We start from the raw sequence: 16,636 nt of genomic DNA on the forward strand, positions 1-16,636 counted from the left end.
TATCTGGCTCACTGCCTGTTTTTTTTTTTTTTAATTTAATTAATTAATTAGGCTGCGTGGGTTCTCCATTGCTGTGCGCGGGCTTTCTCTAGTTGTGGCGAGCTGAGCTACTCTTCGTTGTCGTGCGCGGGCTTCTCATTGCAGTGGCTTCTCTTGTTGTGGAGCACAGGCTCTAGGTGCACGGGTGTCAGTAATTGAGGCACGTGGGCTCAGTAGTTGCTGCTCGTGGGCTCTAGAGCGCAGGTTCAGTAGTTGTGACGCACGGGCTTAGTTGCTTTACGGCATGTGGGACCTTCCCGGAGCAGGGCTTGAACCCGTGTCCCCTGCATTGGCAGGCAGATTCTTAACCACTGCGCCACCAGGGAAGTTCCTGCCTGTTTTTTTTCTACGGGCTGAGAGCTAAAAAAATGGTTTCTACATTTTTAAATGGTTTAAAAAAACTAAATGAAGAATAATGCTTCATGACGTGAATGTTATATGAAATTCAAAATTCAGTGTCCATAAATTAAAGTTTTTTCAGAACACCTCCACCTTCATTTGCATGCATTTTGTCTATGGCTGCTTTTGAGCTACAACGACAGAGTTGCCACAATGACAAATGACCCACCAAGCTCTTTTACAGGAAATGTTGGCTGACTCCTGCACTGACCAGTCGTTCCCATTCTATTGGTAGGGAATTGAGGCACAAAGAAACGACGGGCCTGAGATCACACAGTCTGCCAGTGGCTTAAATGAGAACTCAGCGGTGCCCTGTTAAGTGTTCTTTTCACTACCCCATCACATAAAAGCAAAAGCTTCTCAGTTTATCATGACAATGTCTGCTTGGTCCTTTTACTTGCATATCTGCTCCTTCTCACCCGCAGGCCTAACCTAGGTTTCAGTAGGGGTGGCGGCATCTGTAACCTCGAGAGGGCAGCACTGGTTAAGGTGACTCCAGAGTGCAACTTCTTATCCAAGAAATAACCAAAATAGAGTATATTGTCCCGACTTTAAAAAAAAAAAAGGAAAAAAGAAAGCAGGTCAAAAAGGGCCTGAGTTGCTTTTGATGATGACATGCATACATACTAGTGCAAATGTAAGACATTTTCAGTTTTTTTTTTTTTTTTTGGACAAATTGCCAAAGGTGAGTTCATGCTCAGAAAATCTCCACATCTAGCTGGAATTGAAAGAACAAAAGCCAAATCAGCAGCGAAACAAAGGTAGGCATTTAAGAGAAAAGCACCCACACATTAAAAAAAAAAAATCTATTTTCTGAGTATTGGGGGAACATGGAGTGGAAATTAGTTCTCCTCGAGCCCTAGGGACATTTTTAAGTAGGCGAGTGGAGCTGTGCTCATGACCCAGATTTGTCCTCGTTCTGAGTGGGCTGAAGAAGGGGTTCCATCTCTTCATTTGGGGGATGTTTAATCATAAAATGTGTCTAGTGAGGCTTACAGCCCAGTATCTATGAGGTATTTATGAAGTATCATTAACATTTGCAGGGCTTCCCTCGTGGCGCAGTGGTTGAGAGTCCGCCTGCCGATTCAGGGGACACGGGTTCGTGCCCTGGTCCAGGAAGATCCCACATGCCGCGGAGCGGCTGGGCCCGTGAGCCATGGCCGCTGAGCCTGCGCGTCCGGAGCCTGTGCTCCACAATGGGAGAGGCCACAACAGTGAGATGCCCGCGTACCGCAAAAAAAAAGAAAAAAAAATTTGCAGTGGGCTGTAAGATCCTTCAGATTAAAAGGTGCCCTGTGCAAGATGCAAGATGGACTGGTGTTACTGTGAGGGCAGATATATTTTGTGGATGTCACCACTGTTGTTTACTGAGGTGTCAGGGGAAAAAAAAGTAGGTTAAGACCAGGTGGCACAGTCTTTCAACGTGACCCAGAACTGGGCCACAGGAACCTGTATAGGCAGACTATCACATCAGATGGTGTAGAGAAATTTCCCCAAGAATGCATAAATCCTCAGAGGCAGAATGGTTAGTTTCATGACACATAATCACGCCTGGAAGAAATCTGGTGGGGCTAATTAGAAAAACACATATGGCACTTCCGACTTTACAAGGAAGGGGACTGAATTGTATTACTCAGCAAATATTTTCCTCAGCCTGAGCTTGACTTCTGAGATTTTCTGAGAACTGAGCGTTTTTTCTAAGTAATCCTAAAAGGCCTGGTGCTGGGTAACAGCAGGAACTAGCTGGTAGCCTAATTAAGCATCCCAATACTGCAATACTTAAAAACACTTATAGGAATCCCAATGAGTTCCTAATGTCTAATTCCTAAATTTAATCCTAAAGTGCTCCACTGAATCCTCTTGTATGACCTTGGTTAATTATGTAATATCTAATCACCAGAGATAATGATGAAAAATTGAAAATGATGGCATGAGCTGATTCACTCTCCTTGCAGGTATTCCACCAGGACCAAAGATTAGGGCTTCTCCTAGGAATAAAACTTCAGCATATGGGAAATTGCTTTCAAACTCTAGCAATTAAGTGTATTACTTACTTTAGTCCCTGGAATGATAAGAAAATGGAAATGAACTGAACGGGATTTTTTTTTTTTTTCAGTCACAACTCTGGTCCAAATCAGTCCTATAATGTGGGAAGACCATATAGAATTATCATGAAAATAGTCTTGTGTACTTGGAGTATGTTAAGAAATTCTCAGCAGAAATATCATTATGTTTAAACCTTTTTTCTTTTACCTAGAAAAGTAAATCCACAACTCCAATACTGTATTTTCTTTGGAAATTATAAATTACCAGAAAATAAAACAAAGACAGGAAGAAAGAAAAGAAAAAGAGAGGTATTATACCACTCATATGCCCAGTATTGTAAATATAACTTGGAACTTAATTTACGACATTGCATAAAGCTAATTGACTTAGATGGTTTTGGTTTTCTGGCCTTTGTATATTTTTGTCAGTTCTGTAATGATGCATGGTTTATAGGATCAAATCCTATTTTACAAATTCAAATACAAAGGCTGTATTCCACCTTTGAATTTCAAACCAGTTGACAGAATCTTTAGGTCTTGGTATATCCCTCAAAGGAAAAAACATCCAACTTAACAATGACTCTGTTTCCATATTTATATTGTATTTCTCATTTAAGGAGTCAAAAACTCAGTGGACTTTACTCCAACTCTTTCTAACATAATACCTTGGATTTCAATAGCATTTCTCAGATTGTAAACTACTTTTACATCCACTCTCTCATTTCATTGGGTCTTTAGAACAACCCTGTGGGGTAGGTATGGCATACATAGTACAGTTCTTTAACAGATTAATTTCCAAAAATTAATTCAATGAATATTTATTGAATGGCTACTGTTTGCCAGACACTCTTTTAGATAATGACCATTCAGTGGAATATAAAACACACCAAGAGCCTGCAAAAAATGTTTGTGATTTGCCCAAGACCATAGAAAGTAAATCCAAAACCTTTTGACTGTTCCCATCCTCAGTTGGAAAAACGGAGCATGGAAAACGTACTTATCTCGACTCTGTCTCTTAGTACAGTAGTGACATTTCTTGTACAGACTTGCTCACCAGCATTTGCTCCCATACATTCCAGCTTCTGGTCTTTCACTAGATCAATTATTTTATACTCCCAGCTAAGGTCAATTCCTTGGGACTTCCCTGGTGGTCCAGTGGTTAGGAATCCTCCTTCCAATGGAGAAAAGTGGGCTCGATCCCTAGTCAGGGAACTAAGATCCCACATACCGCTGGGCAACTAAGCCCGAGTGCCACTACTACTGAGCTCATGCGCCTCAACTAGAGAGAGAAAAAACCTGCATGCCACAACTAGAGAGAAGCCTGCGTGCCGCAACGAAAAATCCCACACGCTGCAACTAAGACTCGACGCAGCCAAAAATAAATAAATAAAATAAGTCTTAAAAAAGAAAGTATTCAAATTTCTTCCCCCTTAAAAACAAACTTCTTGGGAATTCCCTGGCGGTCCAGTGGTTAGGACTCCGCACTTTCACTGCCGAGGGTGTGGGTTCAATCCGTGGTTGGGGAACTAAGATCTGCAAGCCGCGCAGTGAGGCCAAAAAGAAAAAGAATAAATAAAATAAAAACAAACTTCTCTCAATCCTATTTCCCCCAGCCATTCCCCCTTACCAGTGACCACTCCATTTTTCTTCTCTTCTTTCACAGCAAAGTGCTCCCATTCTCTAATTTATAAGTCAAATAAGTATTTATGGAACAGATGCAGAATAAATGAACTAGGAATGTTTCACATGAAGATAAGTAAGTTTGAATATTCAGAGGACTTGTAACAAACAAACAAACAAAAAACTGGTTTGGGCTTCCCTGGTGGCGCAGTGGTTGAGAGTCCGCCTGCCGATGCAGGGGACACGGGTTCGTGCCCCGGTCCGGGAGGATCCCGCATGCCGCGGAGCGGCTGGACCCGTGAGCCATGGCCACTGAGCCTGCGCGTCTGGAGCCTGTGCTCCGCGGCGGGAGAGGCCGCAGCAGTGAGAGGCCTGCGTATCGCAAAAAACAAACAAACAAACAAAAATAACTGGTTTTATATTTCTCCAAAAGGGAGAACTGTAACCAGTGGTTAGAAACATCCAGCATAATATTTGCACATATAGTTTCAATTTCTCCAATACAATGGATGCTACACTTTTTCTTTCCTTTTTTTTTTTTTTTTTTTTTTTTTTGCGGTACGCGGGCCTCTCACTGTTGTGGTCTCTCCCGTTGCGGAGCACAGGCTCCGGATGCGCAGGCTCAGCGGCCATGGCTCACGGGCCCAGCCGCTCCGCGGCATGTGGGATCTTCCCGGACCGGGGCACGAACCCACGTTCTCTGCATCGGCAGGCGGACTCTCAACCACTGCGCCACCAGGGAAGCCCGATGCTACAGTTTTTCAAAGTAAGAAATGAGGTATCTTTAAAAAAAAAAAAATAGTATTCTTGGACCTTCCAAGGAAGTCGATTTTTCATGACATATCCTCCACACCAGCAATTGATGCACTCATACCATCAGAAATACATCTCAAGTCAACTAACTAGTTTGTTAAGGAAGTGGTCTTTTGTTCCTCAGTTATATTTTAAGTTCCACATCAGGGATTCTCAGGAGGTATGAGAAAAGTCCTACAAAGCAGACATATCAGAATCCTTGGAATTCTGATATTCCATTCTAGGGAGACAGTCTCCCTTCAACCCCTGAATGAATCACTTACCAGTACAAATCAGTATGAATTGATGGAAGTATAGTCTGTGCTAGTACAAGAGAGTAATTAGAAAATATAAACTACATAATGAGCTAGACTTCATAAGTAGAAATTGTTTCAACAATTATTAAGCATAAATGTTTCAGGATAAAATATACATAATACTTTATATTTTACCACAGGCTCCAATAAGGAATGATTAAGTAATACAGTTGAAAGTAAAAATTTTAACGTCTGTATTTATCAGAACACAAGATTCTGAAGGTGGAGCTTGAGCCCAGGATGATAAACACATTTCAAATAAAGCATGTAGCAAAACTAGTTAACTGTTGTTCATTGGGGAACTACAGCAGGTTCCAATATGACAGATGGAGAAAACCTGTTAAAAGGAAACTTCTGGGCACTTAACTTCTAGGGCATTACCATTCTTGTGATGGAGTCAGTTTGTCATCATTGTTCTAATACTTTTACAGAAGTCCAACAAAAGTTGCAAAGTCATCAGCAATTATTGAAGTATACACTTGAGAAACCAGGGTAAAGTCTGCCTTGTTGCATCTCTAAGCACTGCATGACTGGCTGGCTGAATCGCCTCAGACCACTGGTGAGCATCAATACTTATATAAATTCCAGGAAAATCTCTCTACTAGATTCTTTGTCCTACTAACCAAATTCTTCTAAGTACTGACCAAATTCCAAGTTCAGAATTTTCAGATATTTTAAGATAGTATTCTTTCCCAAAGAAATCGTGTATTATTCAGATCATTATGGAACAGAGGCTAGCAGCAGGCCATATCTTGAGAGTGTAATAATTCTTCCAAAAGCCTAAAGGTTTTGAGTTTCTGATTCTTGCACTGATCCAGGAACTTTTTGAAACTGACAGTACTTTATACCATCATAGTCCCTGGCATCTTTCTCTCCAAGTCCACTGTAGTACTTTTCCAAAGGTCAGACTTCATATACTAATTTTTTTTCTTCAACCCAGTCCAATCAAGCTTTGGTCCTCTCTGCTCCATTAAAACTGCTCTTGCCAAGATCACCAGTGACCTCCACATTGCTCCAAGAGTCAATTCTCAGGCCTCACCTTAACCTCTCAGCAGCATTCCACAGTTGATCACTTCCTCCTCCTTCAGATTATTTTCTTCACCTGAATTCCAGGACACTATTCATCTCTTGGTTTTCCTCCTGCCTAACTGGTTTGTTCCTACTCAGTTGCTCTGCAAGTTCCTTTCTTCTGAGACCTCTTAAGTGAGAAATGCCTCAGGGCTTTCCTGGTTCTCTTTCCTTCTGTATCTAAACTTACTCTCTTGGTGATGTCATTCAGTTTCAGACTTTAAATGTCATTCATATGGTGACAACTCCCAAATACACACGTACACACGATTATGCATTATATATATATATGTAAAATATATCTTCAGAACTTCATCCTGAACTAGACTCATATCCAACAGCCTACCTAATGTCTCCATTTGAATATTTAATAAATATCTCAAATTGAACACGTCCAAAACTGAACTCTTAATATTCCCCTGGATAATTGTTCTGTCTAGTGTTTCCTATTTCAGATGATTGCAACTTGATCTTTCTAGTTGCCCAGGTGAAAAACCTCAGGCTCATCCTTGACACCTTTTATGAACTCTGTATTCAATCCATCAAAAAGTCTTCTTCGATTTACCTTCAAAATATATCCAGGATCCCTTAGTCAATAAAGCTCTCTTATTTTTCATTTGGGTTACTGAAAGAGCCTCCTTTCTAGGTTCCTGCTTCTATCCTTGATCTTTTTTTTTTTTTAATTTATTTATTTTATCTTTGGCTGCACTGGGTCTTCGTTGCTGTGCATGGGCTTCCCCTAGTTGCGGTAAGCAGGGGCTACTCTTCGTTGCGGTGCGAGGGATTCTCATTGCGGTCGCTTCTCTTGTTGTGGAGCAGGGGCTCTAGGTGCGTGGGCTCAGTAGTTGTGGCGCACGGCCTTAGTTGCTCTGCGGCATGTGGGATCTTCCCAGACCAGGGCTCGAACAAGTGTCCCCTTCACTGGCAGGCGGACTCTTAACCACTGCGCCACCAGGGAAGCCCCTATCCTTCATCTCTTATTCTCAATGCTTCTCAAAACCTAAGTCATATCATGCAACACCTCACCAATTAAAAGCCAAAGCGTTCCTGCTACGGCCTACCAGGTAGTATAGATCTGCCTCTCACTCCCTTTACCTCTTTGACACCCATCATATCTTATACTCTCTCCCTTGCTCATTCTGTTTCAGCCACACTGGTTTACCTTGCTGTTTTTCATGTGCCCGTCATGCTTCTACCTCAGGGTCTGTGGACTTGCTGTTCCCTCTCCCTGGAACCTCTTCCCTAGATATCCATATCTAAGAAAGATATCAAAGATATCCATATATTTGCTCCCTTAGCTCCTTCAAGTCTTCAGTATTTTCTTGAGGCCTACCCTGGTTGCCCCATTTGAAACGCCAACACATGCTTCCTCTCTCTTATCTTTATATTTCACCATCTTACTGCTATTATTTAATTTCCTTTTTATTATATTTATTGCCTCTTCTTCCCCTCTCCCCCACAATAAACTTCATGAGAACATGAGGTATTTGTTTTATTCAGCAATGTATCTGAAGTATTTAGAATAGGATCTGGCACAAGGGTGATGCTCAAAAATTATTTGTTGAGTAAAGACCCTGATTTTAGAAGTCTTATTGATGTATTGTCTAGCTAGGCCATTTAAACTGGGATGCCAAAATGATAAGCCTACAGGTTTCATGTAATCTGCACAACTGTCTTGTTTTAGGGATGACCATATATACTCTGGCAGGACAAACAAATGTTGGGCTGTTCAGGAGTATTTTTAATTTGTAGAGATATATTTCTATTTTTCTAAAAAATATACTGTTGGCTGCAAGGATTTGTTCTTTGAACTCCAGTACTTCTGAAGTGCTGAGCTTCTCAGTTTTGCCTCAGAAGGGAAAAGACTATTACAGCATGTGGGAGTGCTTAACTACAGCCAAAAATATTTTGAAAAACTTCTCATATTACTAAAGTCTTTAAAGAAGATCATTTATCTTTTCCAGGAAAAGGTTATTATTGTTTTAAATTTGCTTCGATGCCAGAGTTTGACATGAAAAGCTATCCTTTCCTGGAACAATGAATAGAGATATTTAATATTTCTATATGTTGTTTAGAAAAGTTGCACACAAGCTTCACCAAATGCCAAAAAATAAAATCAAAGGCATGAGCCAAAGAGGCCTAGCACATACCACTTCAATTCTACACCGGCTGTCTTAAGGATCTGGGTATAATTAAAGGTTTTGGTTAACACTTAATTTCTTTCAGGGAACACAATCTGCTACAAATTAATTCAAAACCTGTTTTAGAATAAGAAAGAAAAACTAACGGAACAATGGATTGGTAATCCTGGAATCCACTAGTCCTGCCTGCTTTGACAAAGTGAAGAGACACAGGACTACATATACAAAAGTATTTTCACTCCTGGGGCAGATTATGAGACTATGAAAAGTTGGAAAATGTTTTGAGGCCAACAATAGGAGAAGGCGAGAATGGGGAGGAGAGTTATTCCTGAATTTCTGTTCGACTGTTTTGCAAATGTATGGCATTGGTCATAAGGGAGAAGTGAACAGTGCAAGACACTACCTACTTTTTTTTTTTTTAAGTGATGTCACTTTTTAAGTTAACCATTTTTTAGAGCAGTTTTAGGTTCACAGCAAAATAGAGCGAAAAGTACAGAGTTCCTATATGCCCCGTGCCCTCAACACACACAGCCTCTCCAACTACCAACATCCCACATCAGAGCAGTAAATTTGTTACATTTGATGAGCATACAGTGACACATCATCACCCAAAGCCCACAGTTTACATTAGGGTTCATTCCTGGTACTGTAAGTCTATGGTTTTGACAAACATATAATGACACTTATCCACCACTGTATCACTGCCCTAAAAAGCCCCTGCTCTGCCTATTCATTCATCCCTCTGCACTAACCCTTGGCAACCACTAATCTTTTTACTGTCTTCGTAGTTTTGCCTTTTCTAGGATACAGTTGGAATCATATAGTACATACATAGATACTACTTACTCTTAAGAATATACGAATTGCGGGACTTCCCTGGTGGGACAGTGGTTGACAATCCGCCTGCAAATGCAGGGGACACGGGTTTGAGCCCTGGTCTGGGAAGATCCCACATGCCGCGGAGCAACTAAGCCCGTGCGCCACAGCCACAACTACTGAAGCCTGCGCGTCTAGAGCCTGAGCTCTGCAACAAGCCACGACAATGAGAAGCCCGCGCACCACACGAAGAGTAGCCCCTGCTCACCGCAACTAGAGAAAGCCCACGTGTAGCAACGAAGACCCAACAACAAAGACCCAATGCAGCCAAAAATAAATAAATGAATGGGATTAGTGCAAAAAAAAATACGAATTGCAAACATTTTTGTGTAAAAAAGGATGTGCTTTTGTGTTAAATGTAATAGCTAAAGATGTGAAATAAGTACTCGTTTTATAAATTTAAAAAACGCGAATTAGAATTGTTTAAACATACTTCTATGTCTGTACAAAGTGAAAGAAAGGTTGTGCAATCATTCTCTGAATTTCAACTGCTTGGCTAATTAGGGGCATGATATTTTGTTTGCATTATTAGGATACCATATTCTAATTTCCCAATAAAACTAGTAGTTTCATACTATTTAATTTTGGTTGTGTAGGCAAAAAGTAACAGCATTTAAAAATAACACATTTCAGGGACCTCCCTGGTGGCGCAGTGGTTAAGAATCCGCCTGCCAATGCAGGGGACACGGGTTCAAGCCCCGGTCCGGGAAGATCCCACATGCCCCGGAGCAAGTAAGCCTGTGCGCCAGAACTACTGAGCCTGCGCTCTAGAGCCCGGGAGCCACAACTACTGAGCCCACGTGCCACAAGTACTGAAGCCTGCGTGCCTAGAGCCCGTGCACCACAACAAGAGAAGCCACCGCAATGAGAAGCCTGCGCACCACAACGAAGACTAGCCCCCGCTCGCTGCAACTAGAAAAGGCCCGTGTGCAGCAATGAAGACCCAGCACAGCCAAAAATAAATAAGTAAATAAATTAAAAAATATACATCTCAGTAAATCAACTATACCCCAATATAAAATAAAAATTAAATTTAAAAAAGAAAAAAAATGTTTCATAAACTCTCACAACGAAAAGAATGTACAGTATTCTGCTTTATAGAAACCTTGGGTATAAAAAATCAAAACTCTGTGCAGTGCTTTTAGTCATACTGGAACTGAAATAAAATTTGGAATCTAACATCCACTCCTCAGACACTTCTTTCATCTGGAAGCCATCAAATCCTGATCTGTTCCCTCAACAACAAATATATTTTTTACATTTCCATCCTATCATTATAGCTTACCCCCCCTATTACTGAAACAGATAACCGCCTATAATTAAACGTAGTAAGAAGAAGAAGAAGAAAGAAAAACCTACTGTAGCTGTGACACCAAAAAACTTGAGCCAGAAAAGCCTGGCTAAATTATGAACTCAGGCTACTGTGGGAAAAAAAAAAAAAGTTAAACAAAAATACCTTGTACACAAAGCAAGCCTAGAAGACAAATTCAGCAGCATTACTGTTGAATTTCCTGGCTTTGTTGATTCGAGTCGCAAAGTTAAGATTAACAATGCCAAGATTCATATTTAAATATGTCCCTTGAAATCAGGAAAATAGCTCTTTCAGGATTTCAAATGATACTGGAAGGCACAGAACGGAGATTTTATTGAGTCAATTTGTTATTCACATACTCACAAAGGATTTTAAAAAGAAGTTAAACGGAAGATACTCTCAATAGACAGAAATAAGACATTCCAATCTATTGTTCCAGTTTATAGCTCAGATATAAATAATAGGCTATAAAACCTGATCTGAAAATAGTTGCGCAGTGCGTGCTTCACAGCCAGCCAATGAAAAGCAACGTCTCGTTTCTCCTGCAGCTGACAGCCCTTCAAAGACACTACTTTTTTTTTTTTTTTTTTTTTAAAGAGACCAACCTCTCGGTTACACTGGCGTTTAGCACCTTTGTTGGGTCTCCCAGCTCCGCAGTTTTAACTTCTATTTGCGGAACGCCACTGTGATTCAAGGCACAGAATTCCAGCGGGCTTAGAACCCCCGGCAGCACAGGGCTGCAGAAAACGCCTTCACTCTCAGGGTGAAATTACAGCTTCCCACGCTCCAGTTCGGAGCACTGCCTTGTAAAATCGATCCCTTTCACATTGCAAGGGTAGGGATGAGCAGTCCCACTTTTCAAGGGCTTAGAGAGCAGGAAGAATTCGGGACTCCTCCGTGCACGGCTCTCGGAGCTTTTCAGAGGTTCACACGCCGCGCGCACCCGGCGCGTGTCCGGGGCGGGTCGCGGCACTGCTCGAGCCGAGCCCCGAGCCCAGAGGCGAAGAACAAAGGGGATTCGCCCGCCTTCGCTGCCGGAGGCAGCCCGCGCGTGTTCGCCGGCCCCGCCCCTCCGCCCCCGCCCCTGCGGCTGCGCGAAATGGCGGCCACACCACAAAATGGCAGCCCGAGCGGGCCCAGGCGGAGAAATGAAAGGCGCCGCGGACCCCTCCCCCACAGCGCAGCAATGCCAGGCCGAGCTTTCTCCTGATGGCAGTCGGAGGCCTCGGCGTGCCTCCGTAGCCCCACGAAGACACCACGGCCTCCCCGCGGCGCCCCGCCGGGCAGCACGGTCCGCCACCCCGCCTCGAGTCCAAACGATGCAGGGGCTTTATGCCTGGACTGCCTCTGCTCTTCCAAACGGGCCCCTCTTCAGGAGGCTCTTACTTAAGGGGGTACAAACTGGAAAGAACTGAGCGTGGCACACCTGCCGGGCGACCCTTGCCCGCCCAGGACGCCCCTCGGGCCGGGCGCGGGGAGGGAGCAACCTTTCCTAGGGTCTCCACACTCGCAACTTTAGCTCCAGGTCACCAAAGAGAGGAAAGGGGTGATCAAAGAGGCCCCCAAATGAGGGGGAACTAAGGAACCAGGGGCCAAAGCCCCAGACCACTCCTTCAGCAGCCACGTCGAACCCCAACGCACTGAGCCCACACCCGAGAGCGCAGCGAAGAGCCGCTGGTGGCCCATCGTGCGCGGGCAGATCCAGAGCGCGGATGTCGGCTTTCCCTCCACCACGCAAACACCCAGTGAGCATTTTAGGTTTTTCATCGTTCCCCCCTGTCCTCTCCCTTCTCCCTGTGGTGAGGGGCCTCGGGGGCTGGGCACAGGTACAGGAAGGAGCGGCTGCTGTGGTCCCCATGCTATTTCCCCTGGCGTAAGGGTCTCGGTGGGCTTGGGCTTTGCTTTGGTCGTGGCTTGATGGAGGCAGGGTGGTGGCGGTGTGCTTTGGATTTTTCGCTTTTCTTTCTCTCAAACGCTCGCTTCCCTGCGCTCCCCATCCCCCAGCTTCCCCCGAGCTCCGTCTTTCCAGAAACTTCTCAGGGAAACTCAGCAAAAAGCCGTAGGCTCCGACACCACCTTCTTCCCGGAGCATGCGCGACGCCCTGGGCGGCAAGCTCAACGCCCGAGTGTACGAGTGTGAGAGTCGTAGGTGTGCGCGCGCGCGCTCCCCTTGCGGGGCGGGGCGGTTCTCTCACAATGAAGGGAATAGGTTTTTCTCCCCTCCCCCAACGTTCCGTCGTTGCGCAAGCGCGTTGAGCCAACTCCCCTGGCCTTTTGAGAGTAGTGGGGGAGGGGCAGGCCCAAGGCTCCGGAGTCGCTGCTCCGCGCGCCTGCGCACTGGGTTGTCTTGGCCGCGATTTTTCCGCGCAGCTTGTGGTAGTGTCTTTGATGGTGAGGTGCGTCTGAACACCTCGGTTGTGCCCTACTCACTGTGTCCTCTGTTCCCCCTCGCGGAAACTGTAGCCTCTTGAGGGGTTATTAATTACGTCCCGCGGGTTTCCTGGAGATTGGCCTTCCCTTTGTGTCTCAGGGCTAAGGTTGCCCCGTGTCTCGTTGGCCCCCTTCCACTCCTGCCTGTGCCAGGACCCCAGACTGGAATCGGTGACTGGAGTGTGTTGGAGCCTTCTCCCAAGTGGGGAAAACAGCCCTGGCCGAAGGACTGGGTGATGGCCGCGCTGGCTTCCATCAGGAACTGCCTGCAGTTCTTGCTTACTAAGCCAAAATAAAGGTGTTCTTTATTTGGTACGCTGCCCTTGGTCCTCGACGCCAGCCTCTGCTCGGGCTGGCGGGGCTGGCTGCTGGGTTGGTCCTCCGTGTAAGGATACAGACAAAGAAAGGGCCTTGGCGTACCGCTCTGTCTCCATGTGCAGAATTGAGCTTGGAGCGTGGTAACCATAGTAACCGCATTTACTCTCTTAAGGTGCCTATTGTTTTGTTCTCCTTTTCTCTTCCTTTAGGAGTGTGATGGAAATTACTGCCAGAGTTGTAGGTTCTTAACCCGCCCCAAGCTCTTTACCTTGCCATGTAATCCACTTCCACCCAACCCTGTTTTTGAAATCCAGAAGGTTAAGTAAGGTCGTCTTGGCAGGGCATGGAGGCTTGCCACTTTTCCAGTCTGAGCTTTGTTTCCTTGCCACTCTTCCTTTTGAAGTACCTTCGTTTCCCCAGTGGAGTAATTGTCTTCCTATATTCGTTAGCCGTGTAACGTACCTTCAAAGCCTCAGAGATGTAAGGTTTAAAAGAGGGAGCTTGTTTGCGAAAAAGGCACCTTTCGGGGCTCCAAAAGACTGACGTGGCGGTTGCAATTTGGCATTTTATCGTCGTGAGCACCTGCTAACTCGCCCGCAGGTGCTAGGGAGCCATTGACCACGCCGAGCCCGAGGTCAGTCCAGGTCATCGCTATGGGCGGAGCCACTCAGTGGGTCCTACCTCAGGGATATCTTTCTTCCTGGTGGGAATTTTGAGTTGGTGCCAGATTACTAGCAGGAACTCTTAGCTATCTTGGGGCTGTTGAAGTTCTAGCAAGCAATAGAATTCTACCCCTGCTAACAAGGCTATACTGTCATTTGAGGCTTGGAAATGACCAGATCAAGAGTCCCTTGAGTTTGCAGAACTTCTGTTAGAGATTCTGCCTTAACAAATTATGGTTAATGAGAGTATTTAAAGACAAACTTCCTACAATAAGGATAACGCTACTAAAAAGGGGGAAGAAAAATTTGAGTATGTACGTTTTGCAATTTTAGATAGGCATAAAATCAAAGTTCTTATGTGCTATCTAATAATTAGCATCTTGGGAAACTGATCTCGAGGGAAACAATGTATTTAAATTGAAAACTATGGAGAACAAAAGTAACCTAGTTTAAAGCCACTTTTTCTGGTGAATGTTTTTTAAGTAAAGGGTTTAGGCTTGGGTGTGTGTTTAAATTATCTTGTGGGGGTGGGCAAAACACAAACCCCTTTTATTAGTTCGTCTCACCCCGCCCCTCCCACCAGCTAACAGTATACAGTGAAATCTTTAGTTGTGACTCTTGCTGGTTCTGTTTTCTTAGAAAAAACATTTTAAGTTAATCTCCTATCTTCAAAGAGAGTTATCTTGGGACTTCCTCGGTGGCGCAATGGTTAAGAATCCTCCTGCCAAAGCAGGGGACACGGGTTCGAGCCCTGTCTGGGAAGATCCCACATGCCGCGGAGAAGCTGAGCCCGCGTGCCACAGCTAACTGAAGCCCACGCGCCTAGAGCCCGTGTTTCACAAGAGAAGCCACTGCAACGAGAAGCCCACGCACTGCAACGAAGAGTGGCCCCAACTCAACGCAACTAGAGAAAGCCCGGGCGCAGCAATGAAAATCCAACGCAGCCAAAAATAAATAAATAAATAAATAAGAGAGTTATCTTGAGGGGAATGCTTCTCAGCCAAAGAATTTTCCAAATAAAACTGTAAGGGATGGTTCCTAGGACTTTTGTAGTATATAGCCTGAAAAAAATTCTATTACCTCCTTTATCAAAATACTGAAATTTAACTTTTAAATATACATTTAAAAATAATTCCAGCATTTAACTCAGAAATGCATCATGCCCTACCTAGCCTTTAAACAGAATGTGGTTTTATTTTAAGCCAAAGGTTTCAAGTGTCTAATTATGGAATATTATGTAAAATTAGCAATCATTACCATCCTGAAGATTAATAGCAAAATATTGAACCAGTTACGTGATTTAAAGAAGCATTACTGGGACTTCCTTGGTGGCACAGTGGTTAAGAATCTGCCTACCAATGCAGGGGTCACGGGTTCGAGCCCTAGTCCGGGAAGATCCCACATGCCTCGGAGCAAGTAAGCCTGTGAGCCACAACTACTGAGCCCACATGCCACAACTACTGAAGCCCGCGTGCCTAGAGTCCGTGCTCTGCAATAAGAGAAGCCACTCATTCACTGCAATGAAGAGTAGCCCCTGCTCGCTGAAACTAGAGAAATCCCGCGCGCAGCAAGGAAGACCCAACGCAGTCAAAAATAAATAAATAAAGGGCATTACTATTAAATAGAAATAATTTAATTAAAATGGAAACAGGTTTTTTTACAAAATAAATTTATTTATTTATTTATATTTTTGGCTGCGTTGGGTCTTTGTTGCTGCGCGCGGGCTTTCTCTAGTTGTGGCGAGCAGGGGCTACTCTTTGTTACAGTGCCCAGTCTTCTCATTGGGTGGCTTCTCTTGTTGCAGAGCATGGGCTCTAGGCGCATGGGCTTCAGTAGACGTGGCACTGAGGCTCAGTCGTTGTGGCTCGCAGGCTCTAGAGAGCAGGCTCAGTAGTTGCGGTGCACAGGCTTAGTTGCTCTGCGGCACATAGGATCTTCCCGGACCAGGGCTCAAACCCGTGTCCCCTGCATGGCAGGCAGATTCTTAACCACTGCGCCACCAGGGAGGCCCAGAAACAGTTTTAAAATATATTTGGAACCAGTTCATGATGTTTTGAATTCTCTACTTCAAACTAGAGCGAGGCTTTCAGAGGAGCAGTAGGGGAGCTTAACACCCGAAGTCTGAAACTGTCAAGACACGTGTAATAAGTTACTAAATATATTTTATTTGGTATTATTGTTTTTGAGATTCCATCAAGTGCACTTTCATAGTCTTCTCTGAATTAAATACTAGCCTTGATTTGCATTATGTGTATTCTGCTGACTTCCTGATGTGTAAGTGACAATCTCTTAGACCTGGGGTGTTTTTGCTATTGTATATCATTTGTAATGAAGAGGTTAAGTTTTTTCTCACATGAGGATTAGTAGTAGACTTTTAAAAGGTTGAAGGAACTCTCTGAATTAACATAGAGAATAATAACGTTTTGTTCATGTGGGATCTGTTAACATAAATATGTTGATTTAATGTAGTGAAGTATCAGCATTTCAGAGGAGCCCTAAACTAAAGTAACCCCGATGCTGACTTCCAGCTCATTTTACTGTAACTTTTTCTAATGATAAGAGCAATATATGTTAACCAAATAAAAGTTTAGAAAATATAGATGAATAAGAACTTAAA

The sequence above is a fragment of the Hyperoodon ampullatus genome, assembly GCF_949752795.1.
Source record: "Hyperoodon ampullatus genome assembly, chromosome: 2".
Lineage (NCBI taxonomy): Eukaryota > Metazoa > Chordata > Mammalia > Artiodactyla > Ziphiidae > Hyperoodon > Hyperoodon ampullatus.